Genomic DNA, 12,052 nt, shown 5'->3' on the forward strand with positions numbered 1-12,052 from the left:
TGGATCAACATGGCGTCTTGTGCCTGGCTCTATCTGGAAGAGCCTGCCTGGGAAGACAAGGAAGACGGTTGTCTAAAAGATACACGGAGAGTGATTCTCCCCAGACTGGCACATCTAGAGTTGCATGGATAGCTTCATTTCTCCTATCAACACAATAGCTATTATTTATTGAGTGCTTATTTTATGCCAGGTCCAGTGCTAATGTATTTGCTTATGTAATCTACCCAGCAACCTAACAGATACCTGATAGCCCATTTTATAGATAAGAAAGTGTCAAGCCTAGGATAAAAGGCTTCTGTGCTGTTGGGGGCCCTCAGGCTATAACATGCAGAGTAGTCAAAGAGCAAGCTACAGGTGCTGGGAGAAAGCTGTGTCCCTTCAGGTGTTCTTTCTTTTCTTTCTTTCTTTTTTTTTTTTTTTTGAGACAGAGTCCCTCTCTGTCGCCCAGGCAGGAGTGCAGTGGCGTGATCTCAGCTCACTGCAAGCTCCGCCTCCCGGGTTCACACCATTCTCCTGCCTCAGACTCCTGAGTAGCTGGGATTACAGGCGCCCGCCACCACGCCCGGCTAATTTTTTTTATTTTTAGTAGAGACGGGGTTTCACCGTGTTAGCCAGGATGGTCTCGATCTCCTGACCTCGTGATCCGCCGCCTCGGCCTCCCAAAGTGCTAGAATTACAGGCGTGAGCCACCGTGCCTGGCCTTGAAGTGTTCTTTCTTTGGCCAATCTACATCTTGGGTGTGCTTTGCCTTGGGCCTGTGAATAGAAGGGGCATTTCCTCGTTAGATAAGGAACTTTTCGGTAAAAAACAGCAGAGACCTGTCTAGTGGATGATTAAGCCTAAGCTTATGCTAAAGGGCAGGGGCTGAAATGATTTCATAACATTTTTCATCCTCCCCATCTGAACCTAGACCTAATGCTGTGCAGCCAAGTACAAGAATTGTTAAGGCTTTGCTCACACCCCACCTCTCTCCCTAGTCTCCAAAGGACCTCAGCCCTCATTGATTTACCCTCTTCTAGGACAGTTTTCAGCGTTTAAGTTCAGTAATACACAGCATAGGGCTGGATTTTGTGATCTCCCTTGGTATAACCCGCCATGCTGCTGCTGGTCCCAGGCTCCCTCAGCTGTCTTTCACTGCCCTTCTGCCCAGACTCAGTGAGTCCTACAGTCAGGAAGGGCCCAAGGGATTATGTAGTTTAACCCACTCATTTTATGCATGGGGAGAGAGAAGGCCAGGTATAGGCTCTTTTTCACGGCGGAGGGAAAAGTTACACACACCTTGTGAAAAGAATCCGAAGCCGAATTGAACAGATGGGGAGCTTTGTTGTTTGTTTTGGTGGACTCTTTCTCGTCTGCCTGCAGTTTCTCCACTTAGATCTGACATCCTTTTACCTAATTAAATTCCCTCCCTGGTCCTCTGCCATCTTGCTTATGTTTTAGGTTGGTTCTGATTTTTAGTATCAACCACAGAATCTCAAAACGAGAAAGATCCTTTGATGTCCTGAACTGCGATCCCTGGGGTTGAGGCCCGTGCTTCAATTACAATACCCCAGGAGCTCTTGTTATCAATGTATCTTAGGAGGAACCAAAAAGAGTCCTCCCACAATAAGAATTGTTTTTATCTGTTCTTAAAAAGCCAATTTCCTTGAGTTTCTTACAGCAAAGCCCACCTGTATGAATGTCCACAGGTGAAAACATTGACCCATTTAAGTTACACTTGTGCAATGCAAGAGGGGCACAATCCCAGCCCACCTGAGGAAATTCAAACACATGTTTTAAGAGCTTATCAATGAAGGCACAAGATTTTAGTTCAAAGAAAGAAATGGTTATGGCTGACAATAAAAGCCAAAATGAGATCTTAATTCAGGATTAATTGATTAAATACTTAACTAATTAATCTTCTAACTGGTTTCTGTTGCAATCAGGGTTCAGTTTTTAGACATGACCCCTGCATGTGAAAGTGAGTATCTGCAGCTCGAATGTGTGCAGTGGGACAGGCGTGGCCCTAAAACCTGACAGGGAAATTCAGATCTGAAGCTAAATGAAAGAGGTAGGTGACAGCAGGTTTCAGCTCCCCGAATTTCTTTTCATCCATTTCTTTCATATGATGTGTTTGAGAAAAAATTGATCTGCTCATTTAGTAAGCCCATTTAGAAATAAGCTCAAATTATTACTTCCATGCCAGAGGCTTGCGGTCGGGGTTACTGTTATTTTTGAGCTTGGAAATTGCCATTCGTTCTGCTGGAAATGAATTAGACTATATATATATATACACACACATATACATATATATATATTAAAAACCATTAAAATCAACATATATTAAAAATATTCCTAACTCCTGTCTTTTTTCTTGCTCTTATATCTCGCACAATGGTCTGACCGGAATGCCTTGGAGACAAAGGAGTCTCTGGCATCTCTCGAGTCTCTCCTTGACATCAAGAGCGGACATGCAGAACGACGTGGACCCTACGTGAACCATAGCCTTCCTCCCTGTGGCTTTGGCCTGGTACAGTCCGCAATGCCAGGCCCTCAAAAACCAACCCACTCACACGGGCCTTGTTCTCAGCGAATCTTCAAGTCTTTACCCTTAATGTGTTCTTAAGCCATGCATAACTCTAAGCCTGTTTTAACCATGTGCTTCTAATTAATTTTTACTTAATTCTTCAGTGTTTGCTTTATTTTTGGTTTTTATAAGAAGCAGCCACATGATGAGTAAGCCTGGAGATTAAGCTTTCTGAAGAGGTTCTCTTGACAACAAAAACAATATGTTTATTGAAAGGTGAAACTAATGGCCAAGGCCAATGGAGTCTCCAGGTTGGGTTGTAAGGTGTGAACTGCAGATGAGAGTGCTGAGGAGATGATTCATTTGGACTCCCTGGTGCCTTGAAGTTGTAGAGTAACCATCTCCATGTGGCCTCATTCTTAAATTCTACTCCCTCCCTACAGGGCTGTTGTGCTGTGTGTAGCAATACCTTTTGTGGTTTGCTTCCAAAGTTCTTCATTCAATGCCTCATCTTTCCCTCTGCAGTGGTGTCATTCTTTTTCACTTCTTTCTTCCTCTTCTCCTTTTTCCTTTTCATTTGGGGGAAAGCGTTTATGAAAAGAGGTCAAGTATCTTGGCCAAAGTTCTGATGGTGCTGGAAATAGAACTCTGGACGTTGACCCCCACATCCTAAGCCCAAAGATGAGACCACCCAGTGGGATCCTGGGCTGTCTCCAGAGCGGCTTCCCAGAACCAGGCTCTTGGCAGAGTTTGCCTTTTAGAATACAGAGAATTAATGCACAGAAGGGGATTTCCCTTTCTTCCTGCCACCCTCCCTCCTCCCACTTCCAACCAAGAGAAGAGCCTGTCCAAGTGTAGGAAAGGGAATTATATTGGGTAACTGTGGGTAGCAGAAAGAACTAAGAACCTTATTGCAATGAACTTGCAAGTCCAGAAGTTGGTTCCAACCTGATCCCCTCCCCCACCTCCAGGCAAAGGAAAAGTTAAAAGAAATTCTGGAGATGGGGGAGATTATTTTAGGACTCTGGCAAGCACAGCAGTTCCCTTGCATTGCTGGCAGGTACCCAAGTTTATCTGTGTTTATGGGGATCTGCAGTGTTGATCTGTGGTGGATGGAAGTGTGTAGGTCCGGAGACTCCATAGTCAATTATGTTTCCTGCTCATCCAAAACTTTCAGGCCAAGATAATCAACTGGGAGAAGGAAAAGAGGGGGCTTTTGATTAATCTGAAGGACTTGAACAAATGTTCTATTACCTTTTTTGGTCCTGGGTGCTGTGCAGACCTCTGTCAATTCTGAAGGAAGACTTCAGTGAAGCCTAGTACTTTCTCAGTCCAGTAAGAGAGAAAGCCCTGTGGCCACTTGAGGGTTGGTTCTACTTTCTTCTTTTTCCCCGGTCTGCAGATCTTCTATTTTCCTTTGGGTTAGATCAGAAAGATTCCTAGAGAATTAATGGGGACACAGAGACAGAGAGAGATAGTTGAGGGAAGGTTGACAAACAAATCACAGTAAGACAAAGGGAGAACCTGAGGTGTTTCTAACCAGTAAGAAATCTTCATGGTGGAATTTCAGACCTTAGGATGGCCTGATAGACAGGGTATGTGTTGGTTAGGGTAACTAGCGTATCTTGGGCCTCTTGAATCATGCTTCATAGGTGCCTCTTCCACTCACATTCAAATTCCTAATTGTGGGACAAAAGAAAAAGTCTGGGCTGGGCGCAGAGGCTCATGCCTATAATCCTGGCACTTTTGGAGGCCGCGATGGGTAGACTGCCTGAGCTCAGGAGTGCAAGACCAGCCTGGGCAACATGGTGAAACCCCATCTCTACTAAAATACAAAAAAATTAGCTGGGCATGACAGTGTGCGCCTGTAGTCCCAGCTACTTGGGAGGCTGAAGCAGGATAATTGCTTGAACCCAGGAGGTGGAGGTTGCAGTGAGCTGAGATCGTGCCACTGCACTCCAGCCTGGGCAACAGAGCGAGACTCCGTCTGAAAAAAAAAAAAAGTCACTTCCTATGGGCAAATTTGGAAAAATGGCACTGTCATGTTCTACTTTGGTCTTTGCGTTTGCTTCCCATAGAAATATACTTTTTCTTTGAAAGGATCTGGGCAAATAATTATCTCAAACATAAGATGGAGGCAACAGTTTTCTCAAATACCTCTGCTTCTGGAAGGAGGATGGAGAGGAATTAGCCCAACCCTCTAACTTAATACATTGATGTTCTTTGAAACTTTTTTAAAAAAGGAACAAGAAAGTAAAAAATCTGCACAGCAATGTCTCCTTTTAACCAACCTCTTAATGGGCAATTTTAAGTACTTTCAGAATTTGAAAGAATGTTTATGTCAGAAATATGTATCATCTCAGAATCTTGGTTATGATTATCCAAAGTCTTGGCCTTCCTGCCTTTTCCTCCTGTAAGGGAATTTATGTAGAAAGAGGGTATGTAATCAACCATGTTCACACTGCAGAGAGAGTTTATACAGGAAGGCACTGGTTTGGGCTTTGTAATACTGAAGGCTTTACGCCCAGAAGAATTTTGTAATCTAGCACACTCAATCTCCAGGGGCATACATTTTCTCCAGTTATTGCCTTGAAGTTTTATTAAGGATCAAAGGAACAGCCTTACAAAGAATGTGCCTTCGCTCTCAGCAGCACTTCTGTGGACTTGCTGCTTTCTCTAGCATTCATGTCCATTGGGAAAGACCCATGTATTGGATTCCTTATTGGATGGTTTTACTGGAGGAAGACTTAGGGCTTTATTTTAGGAATTTGAAGACTTCTCTTAGGCCACCCTTCACAGTATCACAGGCGTTTGCCTCCTAGAGCATTGTAAACTAGAAACACTAAGGGATAGAAAACATTTGTGGGAATGATGGATCCACGCAAAAATACCTCAAAGAGCAAAATTTGGCTTGATACCAAGCAGAGGAGTGAAAACTCCAAGTGCTGAGCTTCCAGAAGCTTCCTGGAGAGGAGCTATTCCTTGGCAGTGATGCCAGTGCCCTGGTGAGAAGCAAAATTGTTGGCCAGGGCTTGTGAGTGGTTACCCAAACCCAGATGCCAGAGGTTGTGGAGAAGAAACTCTAAAATGGCCAAGCTTTTCCCACTCTTCTCCTCCAGATGTTTCCCAGTGGGTAGATGTGATCTCTTAGGAAATTTGACCAGTTTGGTAGTAGAAAGAAACCAAAACAACGAAAGAGCCTCGAAAAGCTGTTACATTACTAAATGTACATTATGGGAATGCTTTTTTCCTTGGCCTTATCCTGGCCTGGCCCTAATTATCTACAGAGACATCGGATTAACTCCGAATGACATGGTCTATGTGTGAGTCTCATGGGGATGGCTTCTAGAAGGAACAGTTCAGGGACCATATCACATTTCATTAGTTGGGTCCCCCCTTTCATGATTTCTCATTTTGGTTGAGAAATGAAGCACATTTTATCTTTCCCTTCCCTTTTTCCCTTCTGCAAAAACTTAAGTCTCTGATAGTTGGCCAGGGGGCTCAATGGGTAGGGGAGAATTAGGAGGGGACAGTGAGGGCTGGGAGATGATGCTAGGTGCTCTTTTCCTTCTCACCTGAGCCCTACCTGAACAATGGGCCAGACAGAGAATGGATGTTGAACAATTATGCTGTTTTCTTTCTCTGTTTATCCAAATGCTCTTTCACATGCAAGATGAAGGAAAACCCATTTCTACTACTGATTTTCTGTCCCTTCTCTGAATATGTATAGGAATTACAGTCTTTACCATGCAGCTTAACACACATTTTACATCTGTCTGTCGGCTACTGCTTAATTATATCCAAATGTTGGGTCTCCACCTTGCAGTAGGCTATTGGAGGCCCAGAACTCATTGGACAACTTCATATCTCCACGTTGCCAGGACGGGGCTTAGCCACAGATATTTATGGATCACCTGATTGTTCTGCTACTGATGCATTCACCTCATCAAAACCTGGTTTCAAAGCTTGGCAAATTCTGGGCCATTTTGGCAGCAGAGCTGTGGGACAAGATTTAAATTGCGTGTTGCCATTTATTGGTGAACTGGACAATCAATCCAAATTTAAAATTCTCTAATCAGATTAGTTTATTTTTAATCATCTGGAGTCTGGCTGAGTTTGTTCTGTGTGGGAGCCAGTGAGACCCAACTGTTTCATTGACTTCCTTTGTATACTCTTGACGAAAGTCTTTTCATCCTCGCCCACCTTATGCCTTCAAAACTGTGAGTCAAGCTGCATTTCACAGAGCTTTTTTCTCCTTCCTCCCCATGGATACATCTTAGTTGCCATTTTTTCTTACACCCCTTTTGTTAGGTGTTAGGGCTTCAGTCATGCTGCCTCCGTTTGGCAGGGCTGGGAGGGGTGTGTGTATATGTACACATCTGCATCTGTGTGTGTGTGTTGTTGGGGTGGCTTTTTGTATGCGTATCTGACTGTTGTGTGTACACTCATTCTCGCACAATTGCTGATGAGTGGTTTGAGTAACATGGCATCCAGCAAGGATCTTGGTTGGGCCTTGGAAACTGAAAAACTAACCATTTTTCATCGAGAGACTAGTTTATTTCTCACTGATATTGTTTAACCTGTGATACAGAATTGTGAAGGGATTCTCTTTCATGAATTTGTAAGTTATTTTCTTTTCTATGGGTTTTAGCCAGTTTGTCTTTAATGTGAAATTTGTACTCTGTGCTCACATATTTTCATATGTTTTGCTTCTTGGGGGTCATACTTAGGGTACAGAATCAACCAGATACAGATTAACTTGTGGATGTTTAGCCTTTGCTAAGTGCATCCTTGTCTCTAAATTCTTAAATTGCAGCACCCTGGATAAAACAGTAGGAGGTGTGAGGAGGAACCCTTCTGAGAATAGATAGGCAGAAACATGTACACGCCGCCAATCTCCCATGGTTCCTTGCTCTTGTCAGTGCAGCAGGCACACGCGCACCCCGTACTGTCACTCACAGACGCATGCCTGGATGCCCAGGTGCACACTCACGCAGCCATCACACAGGATTTGCAGTTCTGCAAGAGGTGGGGCTGTGAAACGCTCTCCTTCTCTATGCGCATGTCTTTTATCTTCTCTCTTGGGTGGCTCCTGCAGTAGCAGGGTGCTATTGGAGTGCTGCTATTGGAGTAGTGTGTCCTCTCAGACTGCAGCCCCAGGGGACACTGTTCTGCTCCCCTTCTGTCTAGGGAGTTGCTGCTCTGCCCTAGGGTCAAATGCAGACTGGTCAGGGACAATCTGGAAATACTATAGGGATGCATGGGGAAGGTAAAAACCATGCTTCCTCTGTCTGGAAACAACACCGACTGTGGCTTTTTTATTTTAGGGACATGATGTCGTTCTTGTGTTTCAAAAGTATGTATATTGCCTAAGGTTCTCACGTTCACGTAGATTTTAATTTTTGAGATCAGCTGTAAGACCCTAGATATATGGCATCCCTTCTGCCACTTGTGTTTCTCTAGCTCGCAGAAGGATGGTTTACTGTTTCCACAGAAGTCTGAATGTTGATTGAGCATCCTACCTTCACGGGAGGACCAGGCAGGGCACAGCCATGGTACCGCCCCCCGCAACCACAAAAACACCCTGTGATTTAGGCAAGAGGCAGTTATGGACATCTTTACTTCATAGGTGGATGATGAAATTGAGACAGCGAGAAGCCCAGGGACTGGGACGCCAGCTCTCTAACTGCACCCTCTCTCTTGACCTGCCGGTCACCAGTACTGGCCCCATCCGCAGTGGATTATTTCTTCCTTCCTAAAAATCCAGGCTGCTTCTTGCCATGCAGAGACAATGAGCTCCTTAACCAAGGGTGAAAAAGACCAACCAAATCAAAACAAACAAGGTTTTTTTTTTTTTTTTTTTTTTTTTTTTTTTTTTTTAACACTTTTCTTAGGAAGTCATTAAGGAATTATTGAGCTGATTAATGTGAGTGGAAAATATTTAAGTTTGGTCATTGTTTAGGCTGGCCAGTTTGATTGCATTAGCAATTGACTTGCAAAGCCGCTGTAGTGTTCCCTCCAAGCGTCCTCTCATCCCTAGGGTGACTGATCAGTGGATCCCTGAGCTCAGTGATGATGAGGGTCCCACAGTGTTTAGAGGGGCTGCACTGGGGATTAGAGAGTGCAGGGGTGGGAAGAGGTGGGTCAATGCGGACCTCCCCTACCAGGCTGAGATTCTCTCTTGCCCTTTGTTGGCAAAGATGGTGATGCTAGGGAATTTGGAAGCTGAAGGGAAAACAAAGGACGCGGCTCAGGCAGAAGGCAAAGTGAAAAGGAGCGAGCAGCATCTGTTTATATAGAGCTCCGAGAGGCTCACGTTAGGCAGATCCTTTTTCTGGCAGATGCTGTGAGCAGCCTGCGGAGGAAGAGCCTCTCAGACAGCTAATGACAGGTTCCTTCTCCCTGGCGCGGCCACCTCCCCTCTCCAGCGGGTGGAGATGGAGAACCTGTCGGCCGGCCTCAGGGTGACCTCTCTCCCCACAGTCCCCTGCACCGGCCTCATCTCCGCTGAGAGCAGGCACAACACAGCACACACTCTGCGGCCCAGGGTTTTCCTCCCTCTGAGAGCCGCCCATTGTGACGTGGACTAAATCCTGGCCATCTTCCTCTTCCTCCCCCTTTGTCTTTTCTTAGAACTTCTGTTCCGGTTTTGTACTTGCCTAAGATACAGGGGACGTGGAGTGACTCTATCTAGTGGGGCGTGTGTGAGTGTGTGTGTGTGTGTGTGTGTGTGTGTGTGTGTTGGGGACTGCTTAACACCAGGGGCAGGCAGGCCTTGCCCCTTCCTCCCCAGAGCCCTCTAGCCCATTTCTGCCCCTGCTATTGCCCTGGGATCCCAAGTCTTCCAAAGGTTGCTTGGGGCAGGGATCGTGGAGCTGGAACTGCATGTGGCATTCCAGCTTCTCAGTCGGCATACTCAGTCATTGCCATGAGGCCCAAACCACAGCCCCCAACTTTCTCTACACACACTGCTGACCATGGGAGGGAAGGGCAACCCCTTCTCATATCATTTCATACTCTCAGTGGCTCTCGGAGATGTGATTGTCCCCATTTGACAGCAGGGGAAACCGAGGTCAGAGAGACTGAGTAGATTGTTCAACCTGGTTAAGTAGGTAGTTTGAGTAGCAGCCAGAATTAGCACCCAGACATGCTGGTGCCTAATTTTGTGTTTCTTCTTTATAAAGGTGGATAGCAGAGAGACTAAGGTGGAAGGATCCCTTAAACGCAGGAGTTCAAGACCAGCCGGGGCAGCATAGCAAGACCCTATCTCAAAAACAAAAAACAAAAAACAAAAACCAAGCCAGATAGCAAGGAAAAGGTAGGGAGTAAAAGTAACCTAAGAAGAAAGAGAAGCAGAGCAATGGGAAAGAGAAAAGGGAGGTGGTAGAAGTGAGGAGGGATTTAGGAAGCTGGGAGGGATACTCTCCTATCTCCAAGGGTCACAATGAGAAGGAAGTGCCGTAACTACTGTGTATCTCCTAGGAAATGCAGATTTTGTCAGCTTGTCCTGATATTCATTGATCACTTTCACTATTCAGTTGTTCATCTCCTGGGCACTCTGTGTGATCCTAGGCTCTCTGGGGACCGTTGAGACTGAGGAGAGACAGGCTCTTCCCACAGTGAGCTTGCTGCCCACACTGGGCATCCTTGCTTGGAGAAGTTAAGTGACAGCTGCTTACTGAAAAAATGTGAGTTGAGCATCTGCCACATGCTCAGCACCATTTAGGGTGAAGTCGTGGGTTCTGAGGAGCAAGCTCTGCACGGGGAAGGTGGTCAGGGAGTGTATCTCGGGGAAGAGGAGCAGGGACTGAAGAGGACAAGGTGTCCTCCTCCCATTCTTAGCATGGAAAGGCATGCTACATGAACCCTGAGGCTGTGTGCTACACCTGTGACACCCTAGTGAGCCGCTGTTTATCATTGTTTAGGTGTTTAGGCTGGCTTGAATGGAGTGGTGATGGCAGGTGGCTGGGCTGTGTATGACTGGGAAGGCTTTCTGGGAGAAGTGCACAGTCTTGCCCTGGAAGGCAAGAGTCCTAGCTAATAACTTCCTTCTGGCTGCTCTGCCCCTTCCCCTTCAGGATTCCTTAGGTGCTGGCTGCATAGCCCCTCTGAGGGGCTTTTGAACAGGACCTCTCAGGGTGGGTCTTTGAAAGTCATCAACCCAAGAAGATCCGTGTTGGCTCCTGGGACCCACAGTTTTCCAACTCTGCTCTCTGATGTCACTGTCCCCAGGAGAAGGGTCACCCAGGCTACAGGAGGGTGAGGCCTTTTGGGAGTGGTGACTGAGGAGACCTGGATCCAGGCTTGCTTCTGGTCAGCTGTGTGACGTTGGGTGGAGATGATGGTGGCTGGGGTAGCGACAGACACGATTCATTGAGCCTGGCCCTGTGCTAAGCACTTGACAGACATCAACTCATCTGCTATTCACAGCAGCTCTGTAAGGGAGGCGCTGTCATCCTCCTTGTGCAGATGAAGACACCAAAGCTTATGGAACTCCTGGGCAGCAACAAGTAGGGTTGGGATTTATACCTGCTCTTGCTGACTCCAAACGCCTTGTGCTAATGATTAGGCCACACTGCCTCCCCAGTTATTACTCCTGGGCCTCCCCTCTCACTGTATGATTGGGACTTGAATTAACTGACTGTTTGGGAGCATTCTAGAATTCCAGTGAGGGGTGTCCCCAAGTAGGCCTTGGCCTGGGGAAAGATGGTGCTTCAGAAATGGCAGGGAGGAGCAGACCGAAGATGCAGGGTCTCCTCTTGCCCCACAGCAGCCTTTGCGCTGCTTCTCACCTCCTTCCTCCCCTGGCCACCCAGAGTGGCCTGCCCTGCTGGAAGCCCATGAGGTATACCCTGGGGCTCCTGTACCTGGAGCTGCCAGGCCTCGGGTAAGGTGCCCTGGGCAGCTGCCCGAGGCTGCCCCCCTCACGGAGCGGGCCTTCAGCACACATCCCTGCTGAGCGATGCTCTTGCTCAGTGCTGTCTGCTGCTGTCATCCCGTGGCTGCTGCTGTCCGCCACATCAGGATAGAAGTAGCGATTTCCTTCTAGGCCCCAGAGTCCTCCCTTCCCCTGCTGCTGCTGCTGCTCATCTCGGGGGATGCACCTTTTGTTGGCAGGACCTCCCTTGGAGAGATGGGGGCTGGAGGAAGCCAGGGACTTGTCATCCTGGGAGTTCCAGGGCTGTGCTTGGCTGGGCCATGTTGGGCTCACCACCCCTGTGGTCCGGGCCTGCGACTGGTGAGGTTCTAAGGCCTCCCCTCTCTCAGCAGCTGCTTCATAGCCTCACAGGAGGTGATCTGCCACCAGCCTGGCAGGGCAGCCTCATCTCACCTTCTGTAGCTCCCAGCCTTCCACTGTGGTGGGGCTCCCTAGATAGGTGTTGAATGGAGTTGTGAACCCAGGACGAGGCAGAGTCCCGTCAGAGGCCTGTAGAGGCAAACTCAGCACAGCTTTAGAGACCGAATGCCCACTTTTTCTCTCTTTTTTTTTTTTTCCTGAATTCCCTTCCTTCCCTGTCTCTCCTGTCTCCTTTCCATCATGCGAAA

The 12,052-nt window shown here is 47.0% G+C and overlaps 1 protein-coding gene and 1 long non-coding RNA gene across 3 annotated transcripts in view; one reads left to right on the plus strand and one right to left on the minus strand.

Annotated features, from left to right (window-relative positions):
* The window catches only part of LOC105464958 (protein kinase C epsilon), a 538,891-nt gene that overhangs the window by 111,120 nt on the left and 415,719 nt on the right, over positions 1-12,052 (plus strand). The window lies entirely within an intron of this gene.
* Positions 551-3,893, minus strand: LOC139357831 (uncharacterized). The gene is made up of 3 exons (XR_011611685.1): positions 3,761-3,893; positions 2,976-3,075; positions 551-755 (listed from the first exon to the last, which is right to left on the minus strand). It is a non-coding gene; the product is annotated as an uncharacterized lncRNA (long non-coding RNA).

The sequence above is a fragment of the Macaca nemestrina genome, chromosome 13, assembly GCF_043159975.1.
Source record: "Macaca nemestrina isolate mMacNem1 chromosome 13, mMacNem.hap1, whole genome shotgun sequence".
NCBI lineage: Eukaryota > Metazoa > Chordata > Mammalia > Primates > Cercopithecidae > Macaca > Macaca nemestrina.